The sequence below is a fragment of the Miscanthus floridulus genome, chromosome 7, assembly GCF_019320115.1.
Source record: "Miscanthus floridulus cultivar M001 chromosome 7, ASM1932011v1, whole genome shotgun sequence".
Classification (NCBI taxonomy): Eukaryota; Viridiplantae; Streptophyta; class Magnoliopsida; order Poales; family Poaceae; genus Miscanthus; species Miscanthus floridulus.
The window spans coordinates 42583240-42600090 of NC_089586.1; positions in this window are offsets into that span (position 1 = coordinate 42583240).

A 16851-nucleotide genomic window follows, 5' to 3' on the forward strand; every position below is an offset into this window, starting at 1 on the left:
ACTATACCATTTTGTTGAGGAGTATATGTTGCGGAGACCTCATGCTTGATCCCAACTTTATCACAATAGGCTTCAATGTTTGTGTTGTCAAACTCTTTTCCATTATCACTTCTAATCTTCTTGAGCTTCACCTCAAACTCATTTTGTGCTCTCTTGACAAATTTCTTGAAGCATGAAGCAACCTTGGTCTTGTCATGAAGGAAGAACACCCATGTATATCTTGAGTAGTCATCTACAATCACATGACAATAAAGATTTCCTCCCAAACTCTAAGTTGTTGGTCCGAATAAGTCCATGTGAAGGAGCTCTAGCACTCTTATGGTTGACATGAAAGCTTTTGTAGGATGAGTGTTTGCAACTTGTTTGCTGGCTTGACATGTACTACAAAGCTTGTCCTTCTCAAATTTCACATCCTTCAACCCTCTCACCAATTCATTCTTCATAAGTTTTTTGAGTGAACTCATTCCAACATGAGCAAGTCTTCTATGCCATAGCCACCCAAGTGATGTTTTGGTGAATAGACATGTCTTCAAGTTAGCATCTTCGAAGGTGAAATCTACTAGATATGGGTTGTTGTATCTAAATCCCTTGAATATAACTTGATCATCATCTTTCTTAGATACAACCACTTTCTTCTCGGTAAACAAGCATTGGAAATCAAGATCACACAATTGTCCAACGGATAGCAAGTTAAAACTCAAGGAAGCAACATATAGCACATTTGAAATAGAGTGATCATTTGATATTGCCACTTTGCCCAATTCTTTGACTTTGCTCTTTGAATTATCTCTAAATGTAATTCTTTCTTGGCCATCTACTTCTTCATCTAGTGAGGTGAACATACGAGGATCAGCGATCATATGTTGTATGCAAGCACTATCAATTACCCAATGACTTCCATCGGTCTTGTAGTTCACCTACACACAAGAGATCAAGCTTTAGGGACCCAAACTTGTTGAGGGCCCTTGACTTTCTCAACAAGTGACTTTGCAACCCAAATTTTCTTAGGCCTATTCTTGTTGGGAGGTCTTAAGAATATGACTTTCATTTTACCACTAGAATCCTTTCTAAGTATGTAATGAGCATTGAAAGAAAAAAGGTCTAGCATGCTTGGCCAAGGGTTGTGGTGGTGGAGTTTGACACTCATGGGCAAAGTGACCTTCTTGTCCACACTCAAAATACCTCTTTGGCTTTGGCTTTGACTTGTGTTGTTGTTGTTGAGCTTGAGCCTTCTTCTCTTGATTTGCCAAATATCCAATTCTACTTCTATCCATCTTCATGACAGTGTTCATGAGTAACTCAGTTTGAAGATGCTTGCCTCTTGTGAACTTGCTCAAGCCAATCTTGAGATGTTCTTTCTCCAACTTGAGTTTCTTGTTCTCTTCTTTTAGCTCATCATGATTTTTCTCCATCTTTAGTTTCTTGTTCTCTTCTTTGAGTTTCTCGTTCTCTTCCTTGAGCTCTACATCATAATTATGATCAAGGTTCTCTAACACAATGGTGTTGGTGGTTGATGGCTTCTCAAGATCTTTCTTTAGCTTCTCATTCTCATTCTTGATCTTGATATACTCATTATAGTCATCGAACTCAACCACTTGCTTACCTTTTCTACTAGAACCTTGCTCAATGCTCTCAATAATCAAGTCATCACATGATATAGCTATATCAATCTTAATAACATGGTTAGTAGCATCATGTGGCTCATTGGATAAAAACTCTTGAGAGATAATAAGATTATCGTGGTTGATCTTAAGATTTGTATACTCTTCTTTTAGCATATTATAGCTAGTGATGAGCTCATTATGTATCCTCTCAAGTTTATCATGTTTATCTTTAAGCTCTTTCTTAGAAGATTTGAGCTCCTTGAGTTTGGATGACATAGCATCATTTGCTTCTCTAAGCTCAACGCTAGCCTTTTCCGCTATGTCACATTTAGCTAAAAGAGAATCATTCTTAAGTTTTAGCTTTTCATTCTTAGCTCTTGACTTTCTAATGATCTTAGTGTATTGATTTAGCAATTTAACAAGATCATCATATGAAGGTGATTCAAATTCATCATCATCTCTATCACTATCATCATTGCAAGCATTTTCATCACCACTACTTCATCATCATTTGATACCTTTTGTTCACCCTTGGCCATAAGGCATAGGTGTGTAGAGGATGATGGCGGTGGTGTTGGTGAAGATGATGAAGAGTCAATCACAATAGCAGCCACCTTCTTGTTGTCACTATCATCATCGAATGAGCAACTTGATGAATCAATGTCCATGAGCCAATCACCGATGATGTATGCTTTGCCATTCTTCTTCTTCTTGTGGAAGTCCTTCTTACCATCCTTCTTCTTGTATGGCTTGTTTTTGTTCTTCTCATCTTTATCTTCATCACTCGAGTCATCTTTCTTGCCCTTGTTCTTCTTCTTGTATTTGTCTTTCTTATGCTTGGAGCATTGATGTGCTAGATGACTAAGTTCTCCACAATTATAGCAATCTATCTCGAAGATTGGCTTCCTTCTAGTGCTAGTGAAGAACTTCTTTTTCTTGCCATCAAACTTGACACCATTCTTGTTGAGCTTCTTTAGCATCTTGGTGGTTCTTCTCACCATGAGAGCAAGACTTGCATCATCAATTTGATCATCACTTGAGCTCTCATACTCAATTCTTGCTTTGCCCTTCTCTTGACTAGCCTTGAATGCCAAGTCCTTGTCTTTCTTCTTGGTAGAGGATGAGCCATTTTATGGTGTGATGTGCATGTACATCTCATGAGCGTTGATCTTTCCCAAGATTTGAGTTGGTGTAGCGATGGAAAGATCACCTTGATGAAACACGGTCACAATATACCCATATTTGTCAATGGGGAGGACACTCAAGATTTTCTTACAACATCGGATGGTTGCATTTGAGCAAGTCTAAGCCCATTAACTTCCTCTACAAGAATATTTAAGCGTGAGTACATTTTATTAGCACTTTCTTTCAGAAGCATCTCAAATGAATTAAGCTTTTTTATAACAAGATGATATCGTTCCTCTCGCTCACTCTTAGTTCCCTCATGGAGCGCATAAATATCCAACCATAGTGCATGGGCGTCTTTGTGGTTCCTTACCCGGTTAAACACATCTTTGCAAAGGCCTCTAAAGATGGTGTTTCTAGCCTTTGCATTCCATTTTTCGTAATTCACTTCATTGCCTTGAAGGTGCGTGGGATCCCTAGGTTTTGGGAAACCTTGAGAGGCGGCTCTAAGAATTCCAACATCTAGAGCTTCTAAATACGCCTCCATGCGGATTTTCCAATAAGGAAAATCATCTCCCTCAAAGATAGGAGGAGGTCCATCCCCATGAGACATCTTTCTCTAGTCGGTTAATCCTAAATACGTGAGCATGAGGCTCCAATACCAATTGAAAGGATCAAGATGCCCAAGAGGGGTGAATTGGGCTAATTCTAAAATTCTTTGCAATAAATAAACCCTACACTTAGCCCACTTCAACCCTTGTGCCTAGAAAGTGATGCTATTGATCTACCGCACAAAAGTTTAGCACCCTAAGTTCTAATCCTACTCTAGCATGGCAATTCTAAGAATGTAAAGACAAGAATTGAATTGCTTAAATGTAAATGCTTAAAGTAAAGAGAGAAGGAATGTGGTGATGTTTTGCCAAGGTATCAGAGAGTCGTCACTGCCAACTAGTCCTCGTTGGAGCACCCACGCAAGGGTGTAGCTCCCCTTGATCCGTGCAAGGATCAAATGCTCTCTATGGGTTGATTCTTCGATATTCCATCATGATGAATCACCCACAACCGCTCATAACTTGAGTTGGGTCATCCACAAGCTTCGCCGGATGATCACCAAGCTCCCAATCACCACCAAGCCGTCTAGGTGATGGCGATCACCAAGAGTAACAAGCAAGAACTCTCACTTGACCACAATAAGCCTAATGAGAAGGGTGGATGCACACTTGCTACTCTCTTTTCACTAATGAGGCCTTAATCTTGGATTCTCAAATATCAATCACCTCACTAGGCTCTTGCTCTCCTTGGTACTCTCAAGGGTGTTTCTCAGCTATTGAAATGGGTAAGAGTACTCCCTTGAATGAATAGAGGAAGTATTTATAACACCTCATTTAAAACGAACCATTATGTGCCTCTACGGGGTGACCAGACGCTCCGGTCAAGGTGATCGGATGCTCCAGTCAGTTCTCCCTACCACTGAGCCGTTAAGTTGTGACTGGACTCTGACCTACGTCCAGTCACAAAAACTGCTCTCTAGAACTTTATTGATGTTGACCGGACTCTGACACCCAGCGTCTGGTCACTTTGCTGCTCAACATCCGGTCAGTAGCCAGAACCTGACCAGCGTCTGGTCAGTCTGATCAGGATTCTCCCTCTCTAGAACCTTACTGGAGTTGACCGGACTCTGGCACCCAGCGTTCGGTCACAACCAAATGATTTCACCTTAATCAAATGAACTGACCGGACTCTACGCTAGCGTCTGGTCGCACCGAAACTAGTGTCCGGTCAATATTTGACCCTCCATTCACTTCCAACTCGAAATCTTATGTGAATGAAGTTTGCTCCAATTGATCTTAAGGCTACTTAGGAGCTACCTAGTGCTAGATTTGACAAGTGTGCACTATACCTAACCCACTAGACTCACCTAGGTCAAGCTACTAGTCCATACCCCCCTTAATAGTATGGCCAAAGGAAAAACAAAGTCCTAAACTACTCTAAGTGTCTCTTCAACACCAAACGACACTTAGAACTAGTCCATTCTTAACCTTATCGCCCATCCTTTGAAAACCAAAATGATTTCCATCGTAGGGACATGACAACCATGATTGCCCAATCAATTTCCATTACCATGACCTAACTTAATTGCCTTTGTAAAACACACATTAGTCATAGTAATCTTGTATTGTCATTAATCACCGAAACCCAACTAGGGGCCTAGATGCTTTCAAATACCTCCCCATTTGTGTGGGGGGACATGTTCGAGTGTTGCTCGAATTCCTCCCACATGATAGCATCCGTGACTGGACGGACCTCAAGAGGATCTTCATCGGGAATTTCCATGGGACATATGTCTGCCTAGGGAACTCCTGGGACCTCAACAGCTGCCAGTAGGAGCCCAATGAGTCCCTACGGGACTATATTCGTAGGTTCTCAAAGCGATGCAACTCCCTTCCTAATGTCATCGATGCGGACGTCATCAGCGTGTTCCTTTCTGGGACATCCTGTGAGTCCCTGATCTATAAGCTTGGCTGTCTAAAGCCCCAAACCACGCACGACCTGCTTGACGTCACCACGAACCACACCTTCGGTGAGGAGGCAGTCGAAGCGGTCTTTAGTGGAGGCCATGACAAGGGCAAGGCCAAGCGTGAGGACCAAGACTAAAGGACAACAACGACAACGTTCTTACTAACACTTGGAACATCAAACAGTTACGCCGTTTCTTCCCCTAAAATTTTAGTCTTACCACTTTCTTTCATTCAACGTTTGCTCCTACGGGGGTGCGATACCACCCCTCTTTTTTACTATCATATGATAAATACTTTTTACCCGAACAAAAGGGTAGTCCGTTCCTTTAATTATCCTACGTGACTTATGCTTTAAACATTCCAACCAATCGCACCCCGCCATGACCTACAGTTATGAGCAGCTGAGCCTCGTGGGCCACGCCCAGGTTCTTAAGGTTGCAGCCTATGGTTCAAACGGGCAGATGCAAAAAAGAAAGAATAAAAAACAAAGCTATGATAGGGTAAAAATAAGGAACAGATGGGACAAGCTTCCCCTCACAAAGTGATTCCATCACAAAATGAAGTCAATGTATTCATGGATACAAAAATGTTTACATGAGGACTCCCCCATGAACTTATCCCTTATACATATTGCCTGTATCTACTTTACATTCTATTGTGGCTGCCCGGTAGCATCGGCTACCGGCTCGGCCGGTGAAGATAAGGGTTGCTCGGTCTCTGACGGGACGACGTTTGGTTCGGTCGAAGGCGAGATGATGTTTGCTTCTGACCTAGGCTCCACTCCATCCGTAGGCTGGACAACATCTTCTTGACGCACACCTTTGGCCATGCTCATGTGGTGAGCATCCATCACCCATTGCGTGGAGACTTGCTCGACAACCATCTGTGCGCATGGCAACAAGCTCTCCCTGAGCGCATGGATGGCGTCTGTGCCCCTACCATCGGTGTACCCACTGTAGATTGTAGTGAAGTCTAGGTTCGGGTGGTGCATCGCCACTAAAGTCAGCACCCTCGACATCCCGTAGAACATCTCATCAGAGATAAGCACCCAAACTTCGTCCGGGGCCTCCGCTAGTTGGATGGCAGGCGTGCTGGTGCTCAGCACCGACCCGAACACCTCTAAGATGATGACCTGGGTGACATTGCGGATCTGGTCAAGCTCCCCCTCGAGAGCACATTGCTCTTCGAGGGACTTGGCCAGCGCCTCCACGCTCTGACCTTTCACCACCTTGGCCATCTCCAGCTCCCTCTCCAGCGACCCAACCCTTTCGCCTAGTTCTAGAAGAAGGATAACAAGCTCAGAATCAAGTTAAAGGAAAAAACCAAGACATCAACCAAAAGCAGAAGAGGTACAGACCAAGGCGGGTGTTCTCAAGGATGGAGAGTCCTTCCTCCTACCGAGTCATCTGCTTGTGCAGCCGAGCGTTCTACTCCTCCGTCCAAAGCATCTGGCTCCAAAGCGCGAGCACTTCCTAGTCGACCTCCGACCAGGCCTTCCACTCTGACTTCAGAGCCTCTAGGGACTCCTAGAGCACCACCTCGGTCTCTACCAGGGACGGAGCATCGCCTCGGTTTTCACCTGGTGGACCTTCAGCGTGTCAAGTCCTCGCTCAGCGGCGGTCGCCTGCTCCACCACGAGCAGTTCCGCCACCTTGGCCGCCTAGTCTTGAGACTCACGGCGGGTGGACTCTAGCTAGCGCTCAAGCTCGGCAACCCACCATGACACCGTGGCCTCCTGCTCCATTCGATCATGCTCCTCCTAGAGGAAACAAGACTTACGGCTCGACATCTCTTCCAAACCCTACAAAGCAAGAAGTAAGCATGCTGAGATAACCAGTAAAAGACCAAGGAGTCAAGGACGAATGTAGAAAACTTACCTCTATGACGTGGGGCAGGTCGACTGTAATCGCCTAATGGATGACCTTGACCCACTCCAAGGCCTCCTCGAGCCTCGCCCTGGTTTGGGCGAGATCGGACTCCATTGCGAGTCCTTTCCCCCAAGTACAACCTAGAGCTACACCTACTCCTCATCCTGAAGGATGAACCGCACCTTCCTCGAGTCACCGGGGCAGGGCCACACCAGGTCATGGCTCGCCCTAACCTGCTGGAAGGCCCAGCCGATGATCGGACCATCACCAACTCCTGCGATGGTAGGATGGTCGACGGCTCCACCCTGGTGCCTGCCTTGCAATGGCAGGGGACTTCCACCACCTTGACTCCGTGGCCCACCGGTGGATGCTCAGCCACCGGCCTAGCCGTGTCACCTCCCGATGCCTCTAGCTTCGACCAGGAAGGCAAGCCATGTGTCCCTCCGCTAGGCGAGATAGGGAGGCTGGTCTCTCCCCTCTCTTCCACCACTATTGATGTGGGAGGGATCATGAGGGTTATCTCTATCCTAGCCACCACCATCGCCACTAGGATTGTCACCATCACCTCCATTGCCACCGCCGTTAGGCCCGTGATCGGCCAGGAGGGCACAGCCCCTAGAGGGGAAGGCCGCACCGCCACTAGCCTGCTCTCCCCACTGCTTGTCATGACTCATTGTAGGCTAGGCCTCCACTCCTCCCACATGGGAGGTGGGGCGATGCTCAGTCCTGTTAGTATCTGGCCGCTATTAGAAAGTACAGGTCAGCCACGCTCAAAAAACATGAAATATGAGATCAAAAGAAACCTGGATTCATACCTAGAAGCAAGGGGCAAAGCCCTGAAGCCCCGACCCGCTGGCAATAGGCCCGCCTAATGAGGATCGCTCATGGGTCATGACCCACGCCCTCTCACATCGACTGAGGGGGGAGTTGATCTGGCCAGTTCCCAATTGGCCCATGAGCCACCGCGACCGCCGGCTTGTGATGCGCCCACCAAAGCAGCTGGCGAGGCATCCCCCATTGTGGATTGCATGTCGGCATTGGCCCCGAAGACACGGGGGGTGCAAACCCACTCCTCTGACCGATCGACCTGCCCTATCATGCTTGGAGCAAGGGAGGGCGACCCCGACAATGCCCCTGAAGGCCACGATGACTGCGTCTACTTCACCTCCCACTCGTCGACGGTGTCCGAGCTCGCGGCGTGCTTCCTTGGTGCGAGAACATCGCCGCGCCTCTCTGCCTCCTGCCCACCATCAGTGGACATGGCTGCAGGCTCACGCCACTCCATCAAAGTCACGACGATGCTTTGGCTACCCTCATTGTCGGAAGAGCTCACGTCACCACCCACCTCCGTGGGCCCTCCGACTCAAGCTCCGCCTCCACATCACTCCGATTCTCACCGGCCCACACCCATCGGGCGATCTCCATCTCCTTCCCATGCTTCCTCCAAGCCTTGTTAGCTCTCTTCTTCTTCTTCACGACCGCCGCCTCCTTTAGGGCAGCTTGCCAAGCCATGCCCTCTGGCCCCTTTAGAAGATACGGTCAGGATTTATAACTGGTGAGTCCCTACAAAACGGACAACTTGAAGTCAAATTATAGGAGAGCAAGATCGAAAGGGAAACAAAATAAGGAGAGGAGAACATACCAGATTGGGCAGCTTCATAGCGTGGAGAGGTCCGAGCTTTCCTTTGAGGGTCTCCTAGGCCTTCAGTTGCAGCACCTGGTCGAATTGACTCCAGACTTCATCCTTCACCAACTCCATCGGCGATGCGTGGTCAGGGTTTGTCGGGCCAGAGTACAGCAACATCAGCCACGTCCTTTCTGCCAGCAGGGCGACCTGATGGTGGAAGAAGGTGTGGAACACCCGTAGCCTATCGAGGCCATGCTACAACAGCTTCTGGAGCTCTGCCTCGATGATCCCCAGCTTATTCTACCGGCTAGAGGGGCCCCACGACCAGCTCTACCACCTCTCCTGCTTTCTACCGGTGAACAGCAAGAATGGCGCCTCCGTTGGGTTCCTGATGTAGAACCACTCCCCATGCCACCCCCGATTTGAGTCATAAGGGGTGTACGTGGGGTAGGAGCCCGATGAACTCGACTTCTTCTGCAGGGCGGAGCCCCCAACCAGCGCAGTCTTGGGCGGCTTTCTCTTCGACAAACTCGCCCGGTGAAGATCCATCGGAAGAAGTCCACGTTCAGCTCCATCCCGAGGAAGGCCTCGTAGACGGTCATGAAGCCGGCGACGTGCAGCACCCAGTCAGATTGAGGTGCTATAACTCCAAGCCTCACTCTTTAAGGAGCCCGCACAGGAACTAGTGCACAGGGTATCCTAGCCCACGCTCATGGAAGGCGAGGAAGGAGACAACCTCATCGGCCTGAGGTCATGGAAATGCCTCCCCCATAGGAGCCCTCTAGTGCTCCACCTCCTTCGGCGGAAGCAGCCCCTTCTCGGCGAAGGTGGCCAGCATCGTCTCATCCACATTGGATGGCCTCCAGCTCGACATTGCACTCTGGATTCACAAATGGATCTGTGAGTTCTCTCCCTCGCTTTACCCTCTCTCACTTAGGAACTGCCGTGGCGCACGAATGCACTTGGCAAGAAGGAAGAAGGAGGAGAGGCAACAGTTGGAGAATAGGCGAAGGAACGGGACGAAATCCCTCTCCCTTCCCCTATTTAAGGAGGAGACGCAGCGGTTGGAGGAAGGTGAAGGATTGGGGCAAAAAACCCTCTTCCTCCCACTATTCAACACAGAAGGGAATGCGACAGGACGCGTCTTGACTGATGGGATGCGCCCTGCCTGATGAGATTGTGCCTGGTTAGGTAGGACATGGCCTAGGCATGTCCCACCACCTCCATACACTGGGCATGGGAAACAAGGCGCAACCACACATAGGCGGCCCTCCGCCTTCCCATGCAAGACTTGGAAGGGCCCAACAATGGGGTCTCCGCTAAGGAGAGACCAACAGGCTTCCTGAGTCAATTGGATGGCTCAGGCGAATGCCGAGAGATAGGAAAAGGAGCAGAGGGATGCCCCATGTGGGCCATGCCAACTCCATCATGAACGACGAACATGGATCCCATTCAGACATATCCGATAGGAACTCCTCAAGCCTGTCACTTGAGTCGTCAAGGTAACTCTACCAATCCCTCTGACTTTATTTTTTTCTGATGCATGATCATTCATTTATCCATTCTCATACACGCATTCACACATTCATTTCATATAGTCATTCATTCATCCCATACATCTAAAGCATCGCATATATAATTAATACATCACAACGCTCCATGTTGCGTCACAAAGTGGTAGTTGCCTCATTCAACATGAGCGACGACCGACCTGTGTTCGAAGGCCAACCCACGAAGGGCTCGAGGCTGCCTCACGTCAAATAGAGCCAGGGGAGAAAACGTAGATGAGCCCTAGTGGCCCTCGCCCAATCTACTTGAAAGCAGACAGGGTCATCTCAACCTTCTTGTTCAATTCTAACCTCGAGCCATACCCACAAAATATCCATCGAGGGGAGGCCAACGGGCCACCTGAGTTGGTCTCTAGAACAACCCGGGCATCTGCCAAGACATGGGTTAAGGAGCAGTGGAATGCCACATGAGGGCTATGCCGACCCTGTCACGAACGACGGACCTGGATTCCACTCGAACGTGCCTGTTAGCGAGCTCACTAAGCGCGTCGCTCGAGCCATCGAAGCAAGCAATGTTAGCTTAGCCCCTTTAGTTGCAAAAACCACGAACGGGGTAATGCACGGAACTAGACCAACCCCTATCGAGCCCAACGGGGCTCATGGGCTTAGGTCGCCCGACACTGACTCGAGAAATCAACCGACCGCATAGGTCGCGGGTGGGACAAACACGGGAGAACATCGTGAACGATAGACTATTGGCCTAGGAAAAGAGTACTAAGATGCTCAGCCTCCAACCGACTTGCTAGTCGGACGCAGGCTTGGAGGCTACACCCACGGATGCGCTCACACGCACCTACTGTCAAAACAAAGAGTTCCCTCGCTGACAAAACAAAACCCCCTAGATAATTCTACCTAAAATGGCTCAGGGCTCGGGGGCTACACCCGCGGGTGCGCTCACACGCACCCGCTGTCAAAATGAAGAATTCCCCCGCTGTCAAAATGAAACCCCCAGACAATTCTACCCAAATAGCTCGGGGGCTCAGGGGCTACACCTATGGGTGCGCTCGCACACACCCGTTGTAAAAATGGAAAATCCCCTAGACGATTCTACCCGAATCACCTGGGGGCTCGGGGGCTCCTGTCGGGTTCATAAACCTAGGGTCGCTAATGGACCTGCTTTCCAGCAAAAGCTCGGCCCAGCAGACGATGTTGCGAACAACACGTAACTCCTAGGCTGGCCCAGATACCCAACAACAGACCGGAAGGGCGATCCAGTCTCCGACCGGAGGGCCTGGCTTCTCCGACCGGGGGTACACCGAACCTCTGCTTACAGCTCTTTTCCAACCGGCATGGTCGGAGCCAACTGGGAAACAACCGAATGAGGATGCCCGCTCGGAAAGGACCTAGAGAAACAGGTAGAGCAAGTGAAACAGGGCGCTCAAGTTAACCGCAATACTGAGGGCCGTACCCTACACACCTGCAGGCCAGTACTGTCAGTCCATATCAGAAGGGTGCTCTGTAACCTTCCAAACATATCAGAACACGAATAGTGTTGTGGGCGACGACATTTGTCCTATAGTATGGTAGGCACCGACATTTACCATATCAGAAGAGGACGATGAAACCTACCACATGCATGTGGACGTCAACAGTATTGTAGGCACCGATAAACCACCTTGTACCCGGCGGTTTAGGCGACAAGACTAGGTAGCACATACATTCTCTTTCTCTCACATTCTCTCTTGTAAAGCCGTCCCCTTCATCTATAAAAGTGGATGCGCTCTCTCCAAAAAGAGGACGATCGATTCACATAGATGATTCCAACGAACAACAGACGGATCATTCCGACTCACTCTCTGCTAGCTTTGAACATTCTAAAGCCGCACAGAGCACACGCTCGAATACTTAGCGCACGTAGGAGCTCCCGTCACTCTCTGTCCTTTGGTTCAGAATTCGATCGGACCTCTTACACCCCCATCTTACTCCCTCTCGTTTGTAATCCCATAGCAAACTTCGAGCACCTGGGCTTAGGAATAAAGTCACCGACTGACTTAGACTGGACGTAGGGCACGTTGCCTGAACCAGTATAAACCCTGTGTCATTAAGTGCTAGGCCACATCCGATCATAACTTACGAAAAAACTACAAATATTTACGTGTTTGTCACTTTTCGGACCGACAAGAGGTAATATAAATTGATTGATGACACAAGGGTGATGTTGTAAGGAACCTAAAGGAATAAGGGAGGGGGATTAAAAGAAGGGAGAATTTTCTGTGTCATTAAAAAAGATCGCAATGTCCTATGAGCCTCTGGAAAAGTTCAGCGGTCTTCAGCGTCACTGCTCTAACTTTTTTGTGCCCTCCATGCCACTGCCGTCAGTTTGGGCTCTAACGCCGTCAAACTGCAGGTGTGAAAAGTCGAAAATACCCTTAAGTCTAAATATGTCATTATTTTTTTGAGCATCTTAACGACTTCAAATGAAAAAACTCAAAACTAGAAAGTTGTAGATCTCGTCGAGATCTATAATTTTCATATAAAAATTTAATTCCGTAAAAAATATGATTTGATATGATTAATATATCTTAGAAAAATCATATCTTTTTTGCGGAATAAAATGAAGATAATTTTTATATGAAAATTATAGATCTCTACGAGATCTACAACTTTCTAGTTTTGAGTTTTTTTATTTGAAGTCGTTAAGATGCTAAAAAAATAATGACATATTTAGACTTAAGGGTATTTTCGACTTTTCACACCTATAGTTTGACGGCGTTAGAGCCAAAACTAACGGTAGTGGTATAGAGGGCACAAAAAAGTTGGAGCAGTGACGTTGAAGACCGCGCGAACTTTGTTAGGGGCTCATAGAGCATTACCATCTTTTTTAATGACACACAAGGATTTCTCCCAAAAAAAACTAGGTCAACCATATACAAAATCATTTAGTAGTTAGGGCTAGTTTGACGTGGCTCCTCACAGCGCTTCTCTCAAGAAGACCGAGTACTTGAGGAGTCACTTTTTGCAATCCGACTCTCACTCTTCCATTGTTTACTAGAAAATAATTGATTCTGCTAAAGTGTTTGGTACGGCTCTTTCAAAGAAGCTGCCGCTGAAGTTGGAGCCGAAGCTGTGTCAAACAGGTCCTTATTCGAACGTGCAATGCTACCCCTTATAATTTTTTAAATGTTTACACCCTTCTACCAACTCTATTCTACCAAACCATGCATCGGAAACAAGAAAAAAGACAGTACTCTGCCTTGATTTTTTTTCCGCCTTAGGTGTTTGTTCACCAAAGTTTATCTTTTCGCATTTTCAGATCTAAACCTTCGCACTAGCAAACATTGTTTGTTGTAATAACTATCCTATTGTTAATATTAGAGGGTCGTTATTTCTTCGGTTACTGGTCTAAGAAATGGCGGAGTACTCACTAGATGACTATAGCTATTCGGCTATGTTCGTTTGATCTTATTATGGTATATTATTTTTTTCTCACAACAAATTAATGAACAATACTTTTTAGTCTGGTTTATCAACGAAGTGAACAGGACTGCACATCTCCTGTTTCAGAGCTATACCAATGAGGGCAGCTCCAAAGATTGACTTAGCTATAAACATTTTTTTATATTCTAATAGAATAGAGAGAAAAACTATATTTTAATTAAGAGATAAGCTCCAACACGTATTTCAATGTTACGTGAGAGTACCCTGTCGAGTTATCTATGTTAAAAGTTACGTTAGCTAACGGTTAATACTTTTGGAGAAACTATCTTAACTATCTCTAGGCATTGCGGGTGGCCGAATCACATCTCCAAACGCTAAATATCTGACAAATTGCATCACGGGCAAAACAAGTCTTTTTATTAAAAAAATGAACATAATAGTGTGCTGAAAGGCAACAATAATGTATGCGTGCATGCAGTTCAGGCGCAGCAGCTGCACAGGTAGCTAGGGAGCAGTGCAGTGAGCGAGGGAGGGGCGCAGGCTACGGTCCATAGGCTACTACCTTGCCCCTTCTTGCGGTGGATTACCTCCATGTGCAGTGCAGAGTGCCGTTGCAGGCGTAGGCGTGCAGGTGCAGCCCTAAAATTGGCCTGGGTACACGAAACACACCCACCACTTTGCATCAGCTCGGTGAAAAATGGAAACGATAACAAGGCACCTCCAAATTCAAGTTTTTTCACTCTCTCTCCATTACATCAATTTTTAGACACATGCATAGAACATTAAATGTAGGTAAAAAAATAACTAAGGGCAGTTCCAATGGTGCATTGATGATGGTTTCTATCCTCATTAAATGACTTGCCACGTAGGCAAAACGCTGATGTGGCAACGTAATTAATGAAGAAAGAGAGCAAAAATCATAGAAATGGTTTCTTCATGAAGAAATCAGGTCTACTCTTGACCCAATGCACTAAGAAACTATGAAATCGCCATTGGGGAGAAACCACCAGTTTCTAGGGAGCTCGTATCGCACTCCCATTGGAGGAAAAGATAGAGTTGGGAGAGAGAAAGAGAAAATAGTTATTACTCCTAGAAACCATGGGTTGGAAAGGAGTGCTTTTTTGGTACGATATCCTATGTTATAGAAATTACTAGTTTCTTTCATTGGGACTGTCCTAATTGCACAGTTTGGTTGTAAATCACGAGACGAATCTTTTGAGCCTAGTTATCTCATGATCGGACAAAGTTTGTCAAATACAAACGAAACATGCTACAGTGTCCGGATTGCAAAAATTTGCAATCTAAACAAGGCCAAGTTCGGTCGGTGGTTGACTCCATCTGAATCTGAAATCGGGAAAGGGTACTAGTTTATTCCATTTTGTTCATTTTCTTGACCTATTGTTGCTGATTCCAGTTTCAATAAAAGAAAAGTGATGCTAGCAAAACTTGTACACTATGTATATATTTTCAATTGTTCAGGTTTTGGATCATTTGACCCTTTCCCTTATAACTTGCTGTGTTGATTTTCTCGGGTCATCTCTATGCCATTACAAATTTATCATATCATATGCACCTCACGTTGCTTTATATTTGGATTTTTGTTCTGCAGCTGTCTGCCATTACGCGTCTGATTTCGAACGCTGAGGCTGCGATTGCTGTCTGGGCTTTACCACAAATTTAATAATCATTTTTTGTTCACCCCGTTTGTCGTGGTAGGCATGCTTAGCAAAGATTAGCAACGGTACACTACCAAAGTTAAGCTTCATGAAACAAGCTAAGAAATAGGCTGAGGAGCGCCCTGCCTCCATACAGAACAACACGCGACCACGGTATGCCTCCTCTCGTGTCTTCCCCAGGGTAGAACAGTAAAAATATACTTACTACTTCGTGGTTAAAAAAACAAATCTAACTTATCAAACACATCAATATTTATGAAACTAAATAGGTGTATTGTAAAGTATTTCATGATAAATCTAATGCTACTTATTTTATATGACATCATTAATATCCTTGTGTGTCGGTGATGTGTCTCAACGCGCATGTGACGTGCTTTTTTTACACAATGATTTATTAGTCAAAACTTAGTATTAGCTCCGTCTTCAAAAGAATATAATTCTAGCATAGTATCACGTTTTACTACCTATCAATTATGTTATAATTGTTCTACTGATTACTAAGGGGTAGAAAGGAGACCAAACGAAAGCGGACAAGCCTTCGGTCGTTCCGGGTTCCGGGCTCGCTCAACAAGAGAATTGAAGCGTCCCACTCCCTTCGTCCGTAGCCAAACCTTTCATCTGTTCGCTTGGCTTACGAGCTATATCTTTTTAATCAATAAATAATTTTTTTTCTTATAATAAATTAGCCGACCATACTTCCAACCATAAATTATTAGCCATGCGAACAGGGTAACCCACCGGGTGCCTCTTTTCAGTTTCCAGTGCCCCTCTCCCCATGCTGCTACAGTGACATGCCAATGATTATACACGGGGCCCATGACTACCCTACTGTAAAAAATCTTCGGCTATTGCCCATTGCGTGGAAAAGCGCCCGACCAGTTCGTTCTACCGAAGATGCATGCATGCTCCATTCTCTCGTAAACTAGCTGATCAAAGTGCATACGAGTTAGAGCTACGTTAATAATAGAGTTAAGTGTTTGGTTATAAGTCAAATTATACTATAGGAATCTCTTATTTGTCTTAAAAATGTATCGTTTGTGTAGTAGTGGTAAGAAGTATCGTTACATCAATTATAGAGTATATTTTCCTAATTAATATATTCCATATATAATTTTTTATACTATTTTTCTATAAATCTAGCTAAAATAGTTACTAATTCAACTAGCAAGGAAATTGCATTATTAGTTTTCTCTCGGAGTAGCTATCAGATCAAGCGGGACCTACTCCTGCCTTTCCAAAATAAAAGTCTTTATCACTTTTCAATGAATCAAACGCTTTGTGAACTTTAAAATATATGCAAAAAAATATTAATATTTGTAGTACATAATTAGTATATTAGGTAGATCATTGAATTTATTATCATAATAAATTTATTTGAAGATATTATTTTTTTTATAAAATCAGTCAAAACTTATGGAAATTGAACCGGCACGATTGCCAAGGCCTTATTTAGATTGTAAGTTTTTTCACTCTCTCTCCATCACAT